Source organism: Danio rerio, chromosome 19 (genome assembly GCF_052040795.2).
Source record: "Danio rerio strain M-AB ecotype USA chromosome 19, GRCz13ab, whole genome shotgun sequence".
NCBI classification, from domain to species: domain Eukaryota; kingdom Metazoa; phylum Chordata; class Actinopteri; order Cypriniformes; family Danionidae; genus Danio; species Danio rerio.
This window is the reverse complement of record NC_141039.2, coordinates 9,595,180-9,617,147: the sequence shown is the minus strand read 5'-3', so window position 1 is coordinate 9,617,147 and position 21,968 is coordinate 9,595,180. Positions and strand designations below refer to the sequence as shown.

Below are 21,968 nucleotides of genomic sequence, written 5' to 3'. Positions count from 1 at the left end.
ATAAGTTCACTGTACTGAAATGTCCTCCACAGTCACCAGACATCAATCCAATAGAGCACCTTTGGGATGGATCATGGATGAGGAGCCAACCAATCTGCAGCAACTTCGTGATGCTATCATATTAATATGGACCAAAATCTCTGAGGAATATGTCCAGTACCTTCTTGAATCTATGCCACGAAGGATAAAGGCAGTTCTGTAGGCAAAAGGGAGTCCAACGCAGTACTAGTACAAGTGTACCTAATAAAGTGGCCAGTAAGTGTATACTATAATATACATATTTCTCTCAGATACACTGTGCGGACATTTGCATATTTTCTGAATGGCTATCAAAAACAGATTTTTGGCAATCGGTTAACACTCTTGAGCCAAAAAGACGTTAGGCGAAAAGGAAATTTTTAAGTTATTACATTCGGATGAAAGATTACAAAGACAAACATTATTTTTCCTCAGGAATAACATGCACTGATGGATCATACACAATAAAACCAAGACTGTTTATCAATAAAGTAAATAGCGGCATTTTGATTTAGTTTCCACGTCAATTGACATTCAGTAAAGTCCACCAAATGACTGAATGGCCTAAAATGTCTAAAAATGTCTGAGGGTTGCTGCCAACATATGAACAAAGAGTAATACTATCTGGTGTGCCAGCTGCCAAACTTTCTCCGGAGCCTTGTTAAAATAAATATGAATGTAAAAAGACGGATAATTGAGTGGAAGTGTAGCGTAATGCCTGAAAAACTTACCTCCTCTGATGCCGTGCACGTCAGTGAATGTAAACCTTATTGTTTAAGCTAATTAGCTCACTGTTTTAGCAACATGTGCTAGCAAGGTGTGTTTGTCAAAGAATCCGAGAGCATGGAACGATTCCAGCTTTCTTTTTCTGTGACCCAGAAGTCACTATCCAAATATGCCTTTATTAGGACAGAAACCATCCGAGAGCATGTGGAAGATTTTGGCTACACTCAAACTGTCGGCGTTTGGGATTTACTACCTCATTTGCTTTGGTATGTGTCTTGAAATGTCCCATTCACACAACACTTACAACAGACGGTTGAATCATATGTACATAGACACCTCAGTATTAGTTATATAGGCAAACCGGTCCCCCTCTAAAACTGAATGGAGCTACACATGCTGAACTCATTTTACAATGATGAAACTTCATACCCGATTTTCAATAATTGCCCGTTTTCATTGCAAAGCTGCTATGACACATTTCATGACTATTTTCTGTTGTCTGCTATATGAAAGTCATCTCTCATATTGGATTGTTCGAAGCCATGGTCGAGGGGCGCTGTCTATATTTCTGCAAATCTGAAATATGTTACTTAGAGTAAATTTTGTTGTACATTTCATACATGTTCTTCATAAAGCCCACCTTTATACAGACCACCTAGCAAACCTCTGACCTAAACGCAACTAATAAAGTTTTCAAAAATAAACGCAAGCTTAAAGTGCAGTATAACTATGAATTCTTTTATATACATTTCACATTGGCTGCGTCCGAAATCCCAAACTATATAGTGTGTTATAAACAATAAGCTGAGTAGCTTGTTCGAATTAATAGTATTTGAGAAACAGTTTACGAGTTGCACCTGGATTACCTATACTTATGGTGATATTCTGCAGTGCGCATCAGATGGATCTTATAATGCCATGTGAAAGAATTCATGAATGGGAGTGAAGTGAAGCAAGCACTGTAGGTCATGTGATAATAACAAATGCCAGATGTAGTACTAGTTACATTCATACTACTCACAATCATACTACTGTATACAGAACATACTTTTCTAATGGTCGTGTATAAATTCAAATTCAAATGTAGTACATTTAGTAGTAGGCAATTTGGATGTCTCAACCTAGTAAGACCTTGATTAGCTGGTTCTGGTGCTTTTTGGTCAAGACCAGGCACAGCTGACATAAGGGGCTCTATTTTAATGATCTAGGCACAAAGTCTAAAGTACATGGTGCAAAAGCATTAAGGGCATCTCCGAATACACTTTTGCTTTAAGGGAGGTAAATTCGGTTTGCGCTGCGGCAACAGGGTTGTGCTTATTCTCGCAATGAGTTATGGTTGTGTTTTAAGCAATAAGTGCATTAATCCAATCAGAGTCTGAACTTACGTTCCCTTCAAGAGTCAGTTGCTTCATGCCGTGGCACATTAGCTGTTTACATGGCGGACTTTGTAAGTGGACAAACCTAATGCTTCACTAGTGATAAAAAACAGTTAAAGAGACCATCTGCAGCACAAGAATAAAGAACGAGCCTCCTACATTCAGCCTCTTTACTTTTTCTTTCACTTCACTTCTTCACTTTCGTGGATAAGGAAACAGTGTTGTACTCACCTCACTGAAGGCAGACATTAGCCTACATAATTCATGTAGTTTGTTAAATGCATAGATTTGTTTCAAAACTATTTCTAAATTCAGCTCTAATTTCCAGCAATCAAATAAATGAACAATCATAATGAAGTGGGGTCCAAAATCTGATTTATATCCAAACACACTTGTAAAGATATTTGCGTATTGCTGTACATCCTGTGTGTATAAAGCAATGTGTAAGCGTTTAAGGCGCACAACTAACACGCTTTGCACTGGACCTTATACCTGCTTTCAGCTGGTCAATTGTGAAGTCTATTTTAGTTCCTCAAAATAGCAACGCACCTTAACACACCTCTATTATAGACCAGCACCCCTATGAGTCCACAAAGTGGCACAAATGGATTTACTATTTAAACAACGTGGCACAAAACAGGAAAATTAAGGTTGCGCTGGTCTGAAATTAGCAAAACATTGCGCCACACACGTCTTGCGCCTTATTGCGCCAGGTGCATGACAGGGCCCAAGGTGACAACCCAGTCAGGTTTAACATTATGATGATGTGTCCCAGGTTTTACAAACCAGCATGTAAAACGCTTGTGATTTTCAGAGATTCTACATACCATAAGCTACACATACTTTTGAAAGCTCAGCATTCTGTTGATCAAGATAAGTTATAATTGTCACAGTTTTCACAGCTCTTCCACATGGGGGATTGGCATCATAATTACTTCTGCTGGTGGACCATTAAGAATACAGAGATTGTGAAGAATTCACTCAACCCTTTCAAATCTCCTAAAAAGTTTTCAGTTTTGTGTGCCATCAGACATTCAGCCAACAGTGCCTGAGCAGAAGTCTGAACCTGATAATATGGAATCTCTATGTACATGTCTGTCTTTAATAATGTCTGTTTGAATTAGCGCCTGATTTGTTTTTGTCATTACAAGTTGACGACCCAAAATTGAGAGTAGCAGGTTCCTGAATGATTTGAGCTTGCCCACTGTTTTACTACTTCTAGATAAAGTTGAAACACATTTGACCATATGGACACTTTTAACATTTATGGGTTTCTCAGTAGCGGAAGTCGTCAGAGTTGGGAAAACTTAGAGTACACTGAAATGGGGAGCACAACAAATAATATTTTTACATTCATATTTGCTCAAATATTAAAAGAAAAACTCAGCGATGGTCTTAGAGACTTTAAAAAAAAGAAGAAATATTGTGAGACTGATAACAGCAACAAGAAGAGAGAACAACATCAAATTTACAGTCCTGTCCGTTGATACCGCATTCGAAATGCTTCGCATAAGTGGTAATTCGTTTTTTGTAATTTGATGCAAGAATGATATAATACATACAGAAATATAGATAAATATATGTTTAAAAAAAATCGAAATACAACTTTCAAAGATTTAAGATGCTAATGACTGTTAAAAGCATTTTTACAGTCTTGTGAAAAGGGTCCATTGCTTTTGTAGTGCAAATACTAAGGCGATCAAATTGAGTTCAAAACATCAACCATCGACTCCTTGCCTATTGACCTTACACAGAATCACTATGGGACCAAAAACTTCCATCCACATTTATTTCATTCTTCTGCTTTCCCACTTGCTCATAATCCAAAAGACATGGGTTCATGTACTGTACTCATTTGTTGCTGCCCTGGGAATGTGATGTAGAGTGTGACAAATAAGAGTCTCTATAAAATACAAATGTAAGTGGTCACAAAAGACACATTTGGACACGACTGCATGGAAACAGGGCCTGTTACATCATATAGAACTGTTTCTCCAATATAGTTCGTTCACAGAGCACGTTGTGTGTTCAGAAAACGTACGAGTTCTACATTATACTACATAGATTAAAGTTATTCTTGTAAATCAATAAAATGTGTGAATGTGACTATTAATGACCCAAAACAGGACTGACGACTCATTGCTTTTTTCCATGTATAAAAATTGTTCACCACAAAGGTTTGTGTTGTATGTTTATTCCATGACTTATTACATTGTCCAATCAAACTCTTAGTGATTAGGTTTTGGCTTGAGTGAGTCTTATTTTCAGCAATTCATCAAAGCCTTTTGCTTTATTTTCTTTAGCCAGCAAAGTTGCTGATTGAACAGTTGAACAGATGTCTGAGATGTGTAAGAAAATTAACTGTATCAAACTCAGCAGTTTGGTTTGTGCTCTCAGAAGAAGTTTCTTGGTTGATTTCTTTTGAAATTTATGGCAAGCATTGCTTGAAATTCAATCACATTTTTATTGTCTGAACAAGAATTTATGCCCAATCCTTCAAGCTGTGCTAAAATCAAAATTCAACAACCCACCACCCCATTCTGAGAAGCTGCTTGACTGTCTTTGTTTTTTAAATGGTTTGATAGTAATTATGGGGTTTATGCATTCATTTTTCTGATATTGTTGGACTGGTGTAGTATTTCTCTGGGTTTGGCTCCTCTGTTTCTTTGAAATAGGATAACCCATTCAACAGTTAAAAAGAATTCATTATATCAGTATATTTGCTTACTCTCAGTCCCATGGAAATTCAAACAAAGGCTAAGAAATGTAGCTGATACTCAATGCTCACAAAGACATCATACTTTATAGAATTGTTTTTTTTTTTTTTGTTTTGTTTTGAGAAACTTATCTTGCTGGAACTGTACTATGTTCACTTGGGGTTCACTGATGTGTCTGAATTTAATGCCAGATGCAGTCAGTCATGATTTCCCAGCATCTCCAGCCATCCTAACTTCATCTAAAGATTGAACGATTGCGGTTAAATAATGTTTAGTTGTGAGCCAGTGCTTACTTTTTTGACTGACACTGAAGCTAAAATAACAGCAATCATGTTTCATGTGTTATTGATCTTGTTTTTCAGGGTAGGTAATTGTTATATATTTTCCATTGTTTGTTCATATGCAAGTAGATAACATTCAGTCAGAAATTATTGAGACAAAAAAAAGGTAATTTGATTATTATGTTGGCTTAAAGCATGCAGCATACTGAAATCCTATATATGAGAAACTAACATTTAAATTACAACCAATAAAACCAAGTCAGGTCATTAAGATGTTATGCTGCGCTACACAATGATCAGTGTTTAGGTGTTGAAAACTTTCAGGCTTTAAATTGTACAAAGAATTGATCCTATATGTAACCCTACTAATTCCAGACCTAGCTGTCTAGTAAAGCCTTGCAACTAGCCTAATTCAAGCTAGCAACATGTCAACTAATAACATCCACCTAATTAGAAACATGGTGATTCATACTAAGAGCATGCAAATTCATTCTAACAACATGGTAATCATAATAGAAACATGGTAACTCATGCTAGAAACAACCTCATATGTAACGACTTCCTAGTTCAAGCTAGCAACATACTAGAATCATACCAATTCTAACAAAATATGGGAAACAGTGATTAAAGCTAGAAACATGCTAATATATTCTAACAACATGGTAACCATGAAACATGCTAGCAACATGGTAACTTTTGCTAAAAACAACTAGACTTAAGTGAAGTTTATTCATAAACTAATTTCGAGAGGATCACGTGCTTATGATTTATCACGGCCGGTCTCACATTTGCTAATCACTATCTTCCAATCATATGAGCCCTAAGCTACTATAAATAGCCACAGTTTTCAGTTCACTTTATCTTCGTTTGGAAGAAACCCCCCTCCTCCGCTATTCTCCTCCTTTACCTCTGATTGGGCGGCACGGCGGCCCAGTGGTTAGCACTGTGAGCCCCACAGCAAGAACACTGCCGGCCCTGGTTCCACTGGACCGGTGGGTGTTTCTGTGAGGAGTTTGTATGTTCTCCCGTGTCCGCGTGGGTTTTCCCCCCAGATTCTCCCTCCATCCAAAGACATTCAACCTACATAACAATCAAGCTTTGTCTAATCCCTTGTGTTCCCTTAGCTACCGCAGCAGGGGAGTTCTGAGATCCACCGAGCTTGGGCTCCCCTCTTGCTCTGCCAACGGGGGGAAGCCCCGGGCTCGAGGAGCCCTTGAGCTCGGGGCTCTCTCCCGGGACAGCCTGCCAAACAAGCTTTTATAAATCATCAGCTAAGTGTGAACTCTTGAAATCCAGGTAACATCATGCCAAGAACGTTATGCTAGTAACTTGTCCACCTTAATAGAAACATGCTGATTCATGCTACAATCAAACTAATTAATGGCAACAATTGAGACATGCTAAAACATGGTAGGCATGTGAGAAAAATGATGGTTAATTGTGGATATTTAAGGTTAACAAAATGTTAAAGATGCTTAAAACATAAACGCAACATAAACACAGAATAACATTCTAATTCACACTGGCCACATGCTAGTGTTATAGTTATTTAACCTGTGAGAATTTTAATTGCAACTAATAAACTCAAGTCAAGTAATTAAGATGTTATGATTATGTTTTCATAACATTTTTCATTCAGGATTTTCAAACTTATATCTAACCTACCCAATTCCAGACCTAGCTGTCTAGCCATCACCGGTATAGCCCTGCAACTAGCCTAATTCAAGCCATAAACACACTAGTTTATGCTAATAACATCCACTCCAATAGAAACATGGCGATTTACAGTCAAAACATGGAAATTCATTCTAACATCATAGTAACCATAACAGAAACATGCACAGCAAAATATGGGGACCCAAAACAACTCTATGGGTGTTAATTTCAACACTTTGAAAGTGTCTCATGGGGTCCACTCAAAACAGAGTTAAATCAACACTTTCAAAAGGGTTGGCACATTGACACCGAAGTAAGGGTTAATTTTAACTCTGGGCAGAGTTAAAAATGTAACTATATTTAACACCGCCTGGTAGTAATTTTTTTACTACAATATATTGTTATTTTATTCAACTCTCTTGAGTGTAAATATGGTAAAAAGGTAAAATAGACTGTAAATTACAAAAGAAAAAACATTTTATTTGAAAACATTCACCACTTCAACAATTCATTCAGTTTTTAAAATGCAACAATGTCAAATATGCTTTAAATGTTTTATTAGTACAGACAGTTTCAACAAAATATGTATGACCAGTGCTCAAAAAGGCTGTTTCCGTCCTTTGGTCCAAACTTGATGTGTTATCAGAGCAATTTGAAAGTTCAATATAGCGTCACTCATAGTTTTCTCTGAACTCATAGTTTTCTTCTGAACTCATAGTTTTCTTGTAAAATTACATTTTAAACAACTTGGTGTGCAAATCTTTCACTTCGGGTGTTTCCTTGGTCCTCCATATCAAACACAGCAGTTTAAATGAAGGTATAAATGCTGTAAACTTGTGTGAAAACAAACTGGAGCTAGGAAATCTCATCAAGCATGTCCTGTGAATGAAGTGCTTCCCAGCCACAGGATGACCTTTTTATCCATGACGATGTAGCAGCTGCTGATCGCTCGTCTGATGCACGGTTCCTGATGCACGGATATAGGGTGATGCTTATCTAAGAACTCTTCAAGACTCCAGCATGACTAAGAAAAATGTTTGAAAAAAAATTGCAATCAAATTCTATGATATATTTAAAAGAACATTTAAAGTAAATAAAACATTCAAGAAATCTAAACTCACCTTTTGAAAATCTACATGATGATCCACAACTTGACTCTCCCAGCTGGTTGAGGTGACAGGATATGGAAAAGTAGAAAAAACACATATATCACTGTTGGATCTCCAAAAACAATTAGGTTAACCACTATGACTAGAACTGGAAAAACAGGCAGCTGTCTGTCCAGAATCCTGAATTTAACACAACACTTGGAGCAAAATTTAGAAGAGCTTAAAATCTTTTATATCATTTAGTGATGTTGACTTCCCCAAAATATTGGCCACAGTGTAAAAAATATTCATAAACTTCATAAACAACACTTTTCTGTAAGCGTGTGCGTGCGTGTGTGCGCGCGTGCATGTTTCTTTACCAGATTCAACTTGTTAGGCCCTTTCAGGTCCAGTATTGACGCCACCTTTCCTGGAGTCTAGCAGATGTTTCAGGTCCAAATATAATCTAAAATATTAGGATAAGCAGAAGAGGAAAAGTGCAAAGCAAAGAGCAAAACGTTATTTAAGTAACAGTTCACCCACAATACAAAACTTATCACCTTCATGTCATTTGTTATTCTCTAATGATCTAATACCCTCTCAGCTTATGTGAAACAAATACAGAACTTTATCAAACATACCTTAATTATTATTATTACCACATATGACCAAGAAGGTGTGCTTGGTCATTTCACCAACTCTGGAAATACACCATCCGTCTCTAATCAGCCACCGTCACAGGGTCTTGTGTTATTGTATAGAGAACTGTGGCTGTTAAAAACAACAACAAAAAATTAGTATCTAACACATATGCATAACCTTCAGATAAAAAGGAGAGATGAACATCACAAAGTATGCCTCACACTTTTTCAGATATCTTTTGATTCAGATGTTGATTATTGATAATAAATCTACAAATCAAACCTGTATCATCATTAGGCTGCTCAAATATGAATCAATTGATTAATTTTACAGACAGGTGGCTGTTTACAACGCACTAAATTGTCTTTAATAAAAAGGAAATGTTGTGTACAGTACATGCTAAGTTTAGCCTATAGTTTTAAGCACAATATCATGCGGGAGAAAAAGCTTGACTAAGATGTTCCTGACTACATAAATAGCCTAACTTACTAACGTCAGACATCCCTGAGTTGGGAAAAGTAATTTTCGGGGGATACAGAGTTGATTTGCGGGAGGTAGCGGGAGAGATGAGAACCTGAAGAGCAATTGGGATGAGTTGCGCGCGACGTACCTAAAGAGCGGTGGGGGTGACTTGCGCGCGACGTACCTGAAGAGCTGGGAGGGATGCGGGGGAGAGGGGTGTGCAAAGTGTTTAATGACCGGGCGGGAGACGCGCGATTTCCGGGAGATTATCATTCATTTGCGTGCATCTACTTGGGCATCTGGGAGTCTGTGCATTTGCGGGATAACGTTAACGTTAGTCCCGCAACTTCCGGGAGACTTCTGTAACCTTAAATGTCTGAGAAAGTGCAAACGCGGTCATTTAAAGACATCAATGTTAACATTCCGACTTTAATGGTTGTCAACACTTAATATAATTCAAGCGTAACTGTTACGTTATCACGCGAGTCTATGAACTAACGGTATATGGACGGCCACGAATGAACCAGTTTAAAAGGGCCGCGGTGTTTAAAATAACCAAATTAACATACACGAATAACAAACAATCATATGTTTTAGTCAGGAAGCCTTTTACAAGTAAGCATATGTTCATTTACTCACCAGATATGTTTTAGAAACTCTCCAGAGCTCATGGAAACCGTCCTGTGTTGCCGTTAGCATCCGGGCAGAGTAGGCTAGGCTGCTCCGGGGTTTCCCTCGCTAGTTTGCTTCGAATTAAAGGAGAAGTGTCGATTTTATTTTACAGATGGGTAACAACGCACAAAATGGCATTAAGCGTGACAGAAATGTGTTGAACATGTACATTTGATGTTTTTATGCACTATGTATGCGTGAGCATATATAAAAACATTCTTGAAAAGAAGTCAATAGTAATGCAGTTAAGCTAGATACACAAACGACCATGAATGAACCGCAGAAGATTAAAATTGTCACTCCATTCTAAAGTTATTAACTTAACAATATGTTTACAACTGTATTTCCTTAAAGAAAGTCAGTAAAATACCAACATTTAGGTAGTTTGACCAGTTGCTGTTCTAAACCTGGCGTCTAAAAATGGCGTCTGGAAAATTCTTCAGTGACTGGGGCTGCATGAATTCCCGGATGTTGGAAATAACACCACCAAGTGTAGAAAAGATAACTCCTTGATTTCGCACTGAATAAAATCAATTCTAACTCTTATTATATTCATTTATCAAAATCTAACTCTTTAACGTCAACACTTTACTCTGAAATGCTTCAACACCGAGAATTTAACTCAGATGAATTTGCTGTGTGCAGGGCCTAATTTGTGCCGGAACACACCGGATCTGGATCCGGCACCTCAATTTACCAATCCCCCTCCTCAACTGCCTTCCTCCCTCGTGCACTGTTCACTTTCATTTTCTTCCGTGACTCCCCAACCCTGTTACTTTTGTTCACCATCCAACATCCCACTATCAAACAACGATTTTTACCTGTTCTTTCATTCATTTTCTTGTCAGCTTAGTCCCTTTATTAATTCAGGGTCGCCACAGTGAAATGAACCGCCAACTTATCCAGCACATGTTTTACGCAGCGGATACCCTTCCAGCCACAACCCATCTCTGGGAAACATCCACACACACACACTCATACACTACGGACAATTTAGCCTACCCAATTCAACCTTACTCCATGTCTTTGGACGGTGGAGGAAACCGAAGCACCTGGAGGAAACCCATGCAATCACAGGGAGAACATGCAAACTCCACAAAGATACTCCAACTGACCCAGCCAAGGCTCGAACCAGCGACCTTCTTGCTGTGAGGCAGCAGCACTACTCACTGCATCACCCTATTTTTAACCACTTTTAATGTAATTTTAATGATATTCCACTAATTTTTGCCATCCTAGTGAGCAACTTTTGAAAAGCTTTGCATATCATAACTATACATATATACATCTCACATTTAACATCATCGCACACTATATATCATGCTAGAAAATGCATATGTGTTATGACAAATGCATGAGCTCATTCTATCAGCCCGTACATTTATGTCATCCCTCATGTTGGATAACATTATGAAACATATGCTGTCTGAGGAAGACTGTGTCATATTTCTCTCCCCATGATGCCATGCTGCGTCCAGACAAGAAGCCGCTGTTCTCCAACCTGCTTCTGCCATCAGTGACTGAATAGGAGCAAATGTGATATCATACATAACACCTACATGAGCGGCCTGTCTGGATTTCAACATATACTTCCTGTTACATGTTATGGCTTCAGTCCAAGCATCCTGTTGCCGTTTCATCCATTTATATACGACTAAATGAAGTGCGTTATCATCTAATATGGTCTTTGTCTTATGAGATGAATAACAGAAATGGAATAAAAGCCACAGTATTTGCTGCACCTTGCACAAGGTAAGATGAACTAATCATATTTTTTTGATCAAAGTCTGTTTGTGGGTATGTGTGTGTGTGTAGATGCTGCTCTCAAGTAGCTCAAGGACAAAAGCTTCTAATATTTATCATGAGGAAACAGAAACAGATGTGCAGGACCGACTTCATGCATCATCTTGCAAATAGAGAAATACCATAGAAGCATTCTCAATCTTCAGGAGACATTAAAAGCTGATAAGAGAGAGCCAACATTTTTCCAGATGTGAGATGAATAATATGCAGGAAGGAGGGAGAAAGAGTCACCCTAATGTTTTTTTTTTTGACTTGAGTTGATGTACACTGCATTTAAGTGCAGTTCATTTTGCAAAAATGTGTGGAATTGCACGTCTTCCATTAGCACAGAATACTATTTTGGGTCCCACTTTATATTAAGTGGCCTTAACTAATATGTACTTACTCAGGAGTTAATAGTTTGTTGCAATGTACATAGTGTAAGTACATGTATTTATTGTGTACTGCTTGATTAAATACATGTATGTAATTACATCTGTAATTAACTTTTGTAAATGCATTTGTAAATACACTGTTGACCATCTCTTACACCTTAACCCACCCTTAAACCTACCCATACCACCAAACCTGTCCATAACCAAACCTCTATCCCAACTCAAAAGCACCACAAGTGTTCTCAAATACATTATAAACACAAAGTACATTGTATTTTTGTATGCAAGTACATAGTAGTTAAGGACACTTAATGTAAAGTGGGACCCTACTTTGATTTATCTGTTGATTTAGAAGTTTGTAGAATGAAAAATGCCTTACAGTTTTAAGTCTTGAAATTCTTACAATGGGAGTGTTATTTCATTATCATTGAAACACTATTGGAATTATGCATACAGTTGTAATACATTATGTTTCTTTTTTATTCAATTTTTAGTAACTGTTAAGTGTTTTACTATTTTATTCAGCGCACTATTCATGAAAAATATATATTTAAATTGATACAAAACCTTACAGACTTTCATTCAGGGTTAAATTGTACAGAGAATCTGACCTATATCTTACCTATGATAATAAAATATTCAGCTTGACAGATGCTGATTCATGCTATAATCATGCTAATTCTTGCCAACAGTTTAGTAGCCATGCTTGAGACATGATAGGAATGTGGCAAAACATGTTAATTCTGGTTAAGAAAATGTTAAAGATGCTTGAGAACATGAACACAACATGTTTTAAATAGTTATTTTTGTGCATTGTTTATTTAACGTAAGAATGGATTTAAATTGTTTTAGTTGTACAAAAATGACATACAGTAGTGTTTTATAGCAGAACTTAAAATGAAAATTATAAATTGCTTAAATTATATTAAATGTATTAATGCATTATATTTCCCAGTACTTGGTTGCAGCTGGAGGGGCATCTGCTGCGTAAAACATAAGCTGGAATAGTTGACAGTTCATTCCGCTGTGGTGACCCCTGATAAATCAAGGACACTTGGAAACACCCATTCACCCTTGCATTTACGCACATACACTACGGCCAAATTAGCTTATTCAATTCTCCTACACTAGGGCATCACAGTGGCGCAGTGGGTAGCACAATCGCCTCACAGCAAGGAGATCGCTGGTTCGAGCCCCGGCTGGGAAAGTTGGCATTTCTGTGTGGAGTTTGCATGTTCTCCCCATGTTGGCGTGGGTTTCCTCCGGGTGTTCCGGTTTCACCCACAAGTCTAAAGACATGCGTTACAGGTGAATTGGGTAGGCTAAATTGTCTGTAGTGGTGTATTAGTGTGAATGAGTTTATATGAATGTTTCCCAGTGATGGGTTGCAGTCGGATGGGCATCCGCTGCATGAAACATATGCTGGATAAGTTGGTGGTTCATTCACTGTGGCGACCCCAACTTAAAAAAGGGACTAAGCCGAAAAAATGAATGAATTAATTCACCTAAAGCGCATGTGTTTGGACTTGTGGGGGGAGTCCGGAGCACCTGTAGGAAATCCACGCGAACACAGGGGAACATGCTCCACACAGAAATGCCAACTGACCCAGCCGAATCTTGCAGTGAGGGGATCGTGCTACCCACTGTGCCACCGTGACACCCTGATCTACACTCAGTTTTTTTTTATTTTGCTGCTTATTTAAAGTTCCTATTAAAAATAAGCTGAAGCAACACAATTCTTGAGATTTTTTTTTGGGGACAACTTAAATGTTTTATGTTCAATCCATTTATATTTGTAAAAACAATTAAGTAAACTTAATCTATTTGTGTTGGGACAGCATGAATTAATTGTGTGGAGCCCTCCATTTGTTTTTACAGTGCAGTTTTGATTAGTTATTTTTAGTAAAATAAATTAAACCTTTAATTTTGAAACCTTTACAATTTTGACTTTTTAATTTTCACGTAAATTTAATAATTACCTATTACTTTTATATTTTATTTTCTGTTTACTTATTTTATTTGTATTTTATACTGAATTAAAATGATACATTTTCCAGCTACTTTAAAAGAAGTTCAGTTGAACTATAATAACTCAGTCTCTGCCTAAACAGATGTCTCTTTTCCACATCCTACTGAGCTCTTTGTCTCCAAAGCTAATTTTTCATATGGACTCCTGTTGTTCTTTTGTCACTCTCTCGACTGCCTTGGCGGTTTCTCTTTAGCAATAATGACTATTTAAAGCAAAAAGTCCTCCAGTGAAGTGCTACTCCTTGCCTTTAAACTCCTTAAACTCTTGAGAGCGGGTCAAACGGTGAAGAGAAGGCCTGATTTACAGTCGCAGGGTCAAAGCTCTGAAAACACACGGTCAGGGTGTGAGCTGCGAAACCCGTCTGCAGTGGGACAGCTGCTTTTACGGTCACAGTCATAAAAAAAAAGGAAGAAAAAAAAAGAAAAGAAGGCCTCTGGAGATGAGCAGGAGGAAGGGAGGAACAATAGTGGAGGAGACAGAGACACAGACAGAGAGAAAAACATTGAGCTTTATAGGGAAGGTAAATGAAGACTGAGGCTGAAAGAAACTAAGATAGACACTGAGAAATATTGAGACGAAAATAATAAGTGAAAAAAAAAAAGGACAGGGTTAAGGTGAAATAAATATGTAACCAAATAAGTAAACCTGGCTAATCCTTGCAGTCTAAAAAGATAAAACTCTGGTCTGTTTTTGTGTGTGTCAATTTGCACTTTAAGCATCAAAAATGAATATTATCTTGGGAAAATAAACCATGGCTGTTTCTCAATTCCAAGAACGCAGAGAACGGACTTGTGTTCTTGTGAAGACCGGTCTTGCCAGGTGTCCTCGGAAGAACGAACTCAGGAGACCGCGAGGGCAGAGAACGCGTCCTTTGAGAATTGAGATGCTGCGTTCTTCCTGATGGTCACATGACCTTCACATGCTTTAAATGGTAAATTATTTAAACATTACAGCCTTCATACAACGATTTATTGTTTTTCCCCCTTTTCAAAATATATACTTTGCATAAAAACATTATAAATATATGTTGCACAATATAAATAAAACAGATTTTAATAAGAATTTCAGCAAACAAACCCCCTTAATGTGTTTATTCCTTTATTAAGATGTCCATGGTAATGTTTACTTTCACCGTTTCATTTAGGGAAATTCCTGAGGTAAATAATTCATATCTATGAACTTTAATAATAAATCTAGATCAAATGCAGCGCTTCCCACCTCCAGTCGCAATGACTTCTGGGACTTCCAGAGCGAGTTCGGTGCTCAAGTCTGCATCAGTGCGTCCTCGATATCAAAAACACATCCAGGAAGTTTCACGCGTCCTCCGTACTTGCGATCTTGAGTATTAGAACTGAACTTAGGCAGCTGATGATGACGTTTCACGAGAACACGAGGACGCAAGACCGCTGAACAACGCATATTGAGAAACAGCCCATGATTTCTTAAAATAAAAGTAGCCATTTTGAGTGAATAATAATAATAATAATAATAATAATAATAATAATTTTTATTTATATAGCGCCTTTCCAGAGCTCAAGGACACTTTACAAGAAATGCAACAAAAAGATAAACAAACATACATGAGGTCAAATATAACAAACTTGAATAACACAAACAAGACCTAAGAGACATATGAGCAGGATAGTGGTGGATCAGATTAAGTGGTCAGTTTGGCAGATCAGATGTGAAGCATTCAGAAAATAAGTGAGCCTTAAGTAAGGATTTGAATTCAGAGATATTATTAGCAGAGCGGAGTGAGTGTGGTAGGGAGTTCCAGAGTTTGGGTGCAATAACACTAAATGATCTGCCCCCCATTGAAGAGAGGCGATACCGAGGGACAGCAAGAAGGCCAGAGTCAGCAGACCGTAAAGAGCGAGTTGGGGTGTAGGGGACAAGCATGTTGCAGAGATAGGAGAGTGCAAGGTTATTTAAGGATCTAAATGCAAGGAGGAGAATTTTGAATTTAATCCGGTATGCAACCGGGAGCCAATGAAGATCATACAAGATTGGGGTTATGTGAGCCGAACGTTTGGTATGAGTGAGTATTCTAGCTGCAGAGTTTTGAATATACTGTAATCTAGAGATGAGGCTAGCAGGCAGGCCAATAAAAAGAGCATTACAGTAGTCGATGTGTGAGGAGACAAATGCATGGATGACAGTCTCAGCATCCTTGCTACTGATGAAGGGACGCAGTTGTGAAATGCGACGTAAGTGAAAGAATGCAGATTTAGTGACAGATTTAATGTGTGACTGAAAAGAGAGTGTGGAGTCAAAGATTACACCTAAATTTTTTACAGAAGTAGATGTTTTAATGTGCAAGCCAGCAATCTCACAGGAATAACTGGTGGGAATATTGCTGGTAAGTGCTGGGGTGCCAATAAAAATTCTCAGTTTTGTCCAAATTAAGTTTTAGTGAATTTGAGGTGAGCCAATCATTAATATCCTTCACACAAGCAGAGATGTTGTCAATTTGGGCGGATGCGGTTGGAATAAGGGAGTGAAGATCTTTGAGAGGAGCATGTCATAATTGATCGCAGCTGGTCTCTCATCTGCAATCATCGATAAACCAATCAGATTAATCCAAAGCTACAATAAATAGCCAGTTTCATCTTCCGATCTTCATTTTTAAAGAATCCCCCCATTCACCCAATCTCCCTTTTCTCCTCCTTTACCAGGGGGAGCTGTTAAAAACTACCTAATCTTGGACCCTCTAATATGCTCATTGACCAGGCGGGAGCCCTGGGCTCAGTTATCTCCAAGCTCAGGGTCAGCATGCCAAACCTGCTAATAGCATCAAGCAATATCTAAGTTTAAACTCCTATACCATTCTTTGGTCATATACACATTATACACTCCCAGAAATAAAAGGTACAAAATCTGTCACTGGGTAATACCTTTTCAAAAGGTACATTTTTGTTGGCAACAGGTCCTTTTTCCCCCTAAAAGGTACATATTAATACCTAAACAGTACAAATGTGTACCTGAAAGTAACTTACAAACGCTACAAGTCAACATTAAAAGGTACAATAGTAAACCTTAAAGGTAAAAAGTGTACCGTAAAGATATTAATGTGCACCAGTGTAATAATAATAATACTGCATTTTATTTAAAGACGCCTTTCATGACACCGTACAGGACAGCTAGAACAATAGTTCAAATAAAAACACAATAAAAGTCAATAGAATACAATGCAATCTTTAAAAATATAGTCGGGTTAAAGAGAATAAGCTGTTCTAAACAGATGTGGTTTGACTTTGGATTTAAATTGTGAAAGAGTCTAGATTACGGAGATGAGGAGGAAGTGAATTCCGAAGCTGAGGAGCAGAGTGGCTGAAGGATCTGCTTCCCATGGTGACGAGGCGGACAGAGGGAACAGTGACGTGAATGAAAGAAGCCCTGAGTGTTCAAGAATGTGTGACGATGTGAACAAGATTAGCAAGGTATGGAGGAGCAAGATTGTGGATGGCCTTAAAAGTGAGAAGAAGTATTTTTAGAATTAATTCTGAAAAAGATGGGAAGCCAGTGAAGCTGTTGTAGAATGGGTGTGATGTGACAGATAGAGGGGTTTTAGTGATAATACGGGCTGCAGTGTTTTGTACCAGTTGTAATTTATGAAGAGTTTTTTTAGGGAGGCTAAACAGAAGGGAATTACAGTAATCTAAACGGGATGTGACTAAACTATGAACAAAAATGGCAGCTGAATGAGGTGTGAGGAAAGGACGTAAACAATTTATTTTTCATAGGTGGAAATAAGCAGACTCACAGCAAGAAGATTGCGGACTCAAGTCCTGACTGGGTCATTTCTGTGTGGGGTTTGCATGTTCTCCCTGTGTTTGCGTGAGTTTCCTCCGGGTGCTCTGGTTTCCCCCACAGTCCACAGACGTGCACTATAGGTGAATTGAATAAACTTAATTGATCGTAGTGCATGTATGTGAATGTGAGAGTGTATGGGTGTTTTCCATTACTGGGTTGCAGCTGGAAGAGCATACACTGTGTAAAACATTTACTGGATAAGTTGGGCGGCTTATTCCACTGTGGCAACCCCTGATAAATAAGTGACTAAGCCGAAGGAAAATGAATGAATGAATAATTTTTTACCTTGGATGGACGCAAGCCTAGTTTGGTTGATGGTAAACCTTCAAAATAGTATGATGTGGGCACTTTAATTTATATTTTAGTTTTAAAATATATAAATACATCAAGCTTGACTCACACAGTCAACAGCATAAAATAACCCAAACAAATGAAGAGAATGAGGTGATCTAAAATGGAAAGCAGTAACAGAAGAGGTGTGTGTGTGTGTGTTTACTAGGCATCTGGCAAACTCCCAACTTCAGGCAGAATACAAAGGGAAGAGTCACACCTGTGCGTTATCCTTCTGAAACACACACACGGTCAAACTGATGCCTCTAACCTCCGACCATTGTGACTTTTTCCTGTCACCACTGAAACATAAACCCTGAGAGACAAAATACTCCATCCTATTGACACACAGAGAGGACAATATGTGATTTCGCTCGCCTTGGGAATTGTCATTGTTCTAAATGAGCTTTATAGATAAGATTGGACTTGTTGAATCAAAATACAGAGAACTGTTTACTGACACCTGATTTTCCCCAAAAATAATTTTATCATCACCATTCCAAGTTAGAAGGAATTTTAGTTGAATCAGGAGTGTCTGATAAACATTTGCATTTAGTCTGCCATGCAAAGGCCAAAGTCTGCTGAAGAAAATATCTCCAATAAAAAAAAAAGACATTTGCCTCCACCTTTATACATTTGAGGTTCAGTCTTTCTTCAATGTGATGACAAACTTAATGTTTCTAATCGAAGCCAAATACGTTAAACTGGCTTTCATCATTAACCATTTAAAAGTACAAAAGGAGATCTTAAAAAATGCTAGCGTTAGCCTGATAGCACTGAAAGCCTGCAAACTTACATGCAAAAGCACCCTAGACAACATCACTATAATACATCTTGTAACATTCACCAAAGAGAAAACTTTATAGCACTGCTAGTAATTTCAATACCAGAATTAAATAGAAGGTAGGTTGTTTGAAGGTATTGCTGCCATTCTCTGTCTAAAGCACATACAGTACATGAACACACCGATGACACAATCTTTTCTGCGCAGAGGTGTGCAATTTACTATGTTGACAGGCAGGCTGGACAGCCTATCGTAATGTTCGGACCTAACGTTTTGATTGGACAAACTTTTCTTTGTCAGACACTTTTCTGATAATAAATAAAACGCATATAAATTCATTTGAATCACATCCGGATGTGTCAAGAATTTTAACCAGCATAGCCAAAATTGTTTATGAAAACCAATGCACCTTTAACTTTAGGCCTAAATCTCTTTAAGGCAAGTCATTTCACTCGGCGGCCATCTTTGAAATGCCTCTCACTATGCTCGGGTATTTTGTCTAAATTGGGGAACATCTAATTCTCCAAACTTGCTTGCTAAGTTTACTATTAATTTTTTTTAATCAGAAATCACTAGTACAATTAAACAACAGACAAAGTCTCTTTAGTTTCATTTCTAAACTTTCTTCTGTTTATTTTTATCCCCAATTTCTGTTTAACAGAGAGACGATTTGTTCAACACATTTCTAAACATAATAGTTTTAATAACTCTAAGGTTCTAATATTTCTGACTGTATATCTCAAAATGCCTTTAAAATGCTTTTGCTGCTGTATTACTATAAATTACAAGTATTATAGTATCACCATTAATACTATATTATTATTTGTGATATTACAATAAATGATACAGGTTTAAACAAAACCTTAATTTATGTCTATTCACAACTCAAAAATAAACAAATATGAAGCATCACATGTTGAGCAAGTCCATGAATGAAGAACAATTCATAGTGTTTTTATTTTCACCATCACTACTCAATGTTGTTTGAATTTAAGTTACCATAGAAATGCATGTTATTTGCCATTTATTGGTGTTGCAATTCAAATTCATCCAAATGCACTTTGGTCAAAATGTCCTTTTAACTTTAACGTCCTTTTAGGTCTTATTCATTGTGCTATATAAAATTACTTTTTAAAATGGGATTGTAATTGTATTTTTAATAGGCAACAGATTTTTAGTGTTGTTAAAGTTTTTTTAAACAGTAAAATAATATTGAAGGAAGACAGGTGGAGATGCATATTTTTGGTCAAAGAGCAACATGTGGCTTGAGAGCCATAGGTTCCCTTCCACTGGGTTAGACTCCCCTTTTTTGTTTAATTTTTCTGCTATTTGGTCACTTCCGATTGTGTTGTCACTTCACAGTAAGCTTTCACTTCAAATTTTCTTACCGTAAAACACTGTGCCAAATCAGATCCTTAAAAGCTGCATTTTTGAACTGACTAACCTTCTCCACATTGTCCTGTCGTCTTGTGAATCTGTATTTCCTTGGTTATCAGCCTTTCTCGAGAACTTGAATGAGTTAGAATCTCAGATTTGTTACAATCAGCTTCTCTTTCATGGCTGAAAGTGTCTTGTGTTGTCATTGATTTTCAATCACTTTAGAATGGTTAACCATCTTGGAAAAAGTCAGTGAAAACATGAAAAAAGTCAGGTGGCTAGTTATATATGATTGGTCAGGTAATTAGAGAAATGACCAGCAGGTGCTAATGAACACCCAGTAATCGGGAGGATCTGAAAGTGCTGTGTCATTTTGATCTGTGCTGCTTTTCAACTATCTCATTTGCATTCTCAATATTGAGCTTATGAACATCTATTCTTTTATAAGAAGAATATGCTTAAAACTGCTCTTTTTTCTCTTGTAGGATTACTCCAAATAGGAAAAAACCCAAGTAAAATCACACTAGCTGTGTTTCCACGCACATAAAAACACCATAGTAATTTATTGTAAATACTGGATTTTTTTACACCATAATACAGTAAAGTGTATTATACTTTATGTATTATAGTGTTTACAAATCCTTGTCAATGAATTCTACAGCCTACTGTAGTATTAACTATGATAAACTGTGGTGTATTGTAATATAATATACTCTATTGACCTTATTCTCCGCAGACGAGCGGGCGCTGCCATTTGAATCTTTTTGGCACGAGACTTCCGGTCTCATTCACTTCCATTCATTTTTAGACATTAAAAACTGCTCGTTTCGCTGTTTGATGTTGCAAACTGATATTTCCTTGTTGTATTATTCTACTTGGTCTGTATAGTCATGCAAACATTTGTTTGTAGAGCAAGTAGTTTGAACGTTTTTTTGCCGTTTTTCCTTGTCATTTCTCCCATAGGCGACTGAAACGGAAGTTCTAAGACAATCGCGAAAACAGACGCACTTCCGCATTTTAGAATAAGGTCAATAGTTTTTCTGTTTGATGTTTATATTAGCCTACACTCTCAGAAATATAGGCACGCGAGCTGTCACTGGGGTGGTACCTTTTCAAAAGGTACACATTTGTGCTTACAGGATCCATATTGGTGACTCAAAAGTATAAATTAATACCTAAAAATTTAAGAGGAACACTTTTGTACTTTTTAAGTACTAATATGTACCCTTTGAGGTATTGATATGGACCTTTTTGGTACAAATTTGTACCTTTTAAAAAAGGTACTACCCCAGTAACAGCTCACTTTATTTCTGAGTGTACTATAGTTGTTGTGTTTCGATAGTTACCATAGACTTTCTACAATAGATTAATTCAAGTACTTTGACACTAGTTTAAACTCACTACAGACTATAGTATTTACCATAAATTAATATAGTAATATAGTATTTTTTAATGTGTGCATCACCCTGCATTAATGCACATTTTGAAGTATTGCATGACGAATTAACAATGAAAATGCCAAAATTCGAAAAAATAAAAGAAAATTATCCTTAATTTGCAAGCTTTTTCTTAAGGTGACAAACACTCTCTTAAAATAGTTTTAAACTTTCAAAAGGATGATGTGAACAGTGGGATAAGGAAATGAATGTCTTATTTACTGTTGGTTGCTAAGTTACCAATACAACAGTTAGCCACTTCAACAACTTGATCAAAACATATAAATGACTACAGACTACACAAGACATGTCACTCGTATAGTTTTGAATGGAGAAAAGTGTGACGGTCAATATGGCGAATAAAGCCCCGCCTTCCAGTACAGG

General features: G+C 37.3%; 2 long non-coding RNA genes across 3 annotated transcripts; both read right to left on the bottom strand.

The window, feature by feature from the left end:
• Positions 1–7,233: 7,233 nt before the first annotated feature.
• LOC137488473 (uncharacterized) lies at positions 7,234–9,678 on the bottom strand. Of its 2 annotated transcripts, none has more exons than XR_015516512.1 (5): positions 9,606–9,678; positions 8,504–8,633; positions 8,243–8,328; positions 7,896–7,938; positions 7,234–7,798 (listed from the first exon to the last, which is right to left on the bottom strand). It is a non-coding gene; the product is annotated as an uncharacterized LOC137488473 (long non-coding RNA). The 2 variants fall into 2 exon arrangements; XR_015516513.1 differs by having other exon boundaries at positions 8,504–8,627.
• Positions 9,679–11,114: 1,436 nt separating this feature from the next.
• Positions 11,115–14,241, bottom strand: LOC147832463 (uncharacterized). The gene is made up of 3 exons (XR_015516534.1): positions 13,460–14,241; positions 12,141–12,942; positions 11,115–11,673 (listed from the first exon to the last, which is right to left on the bottom strand). It is a non-coding gene; the product is annotated as an uncharacterized LOC147832463 (long non-coding RNA).
• Positions 14,242–21,968: the final 7,727 nt, after the last annotated feature.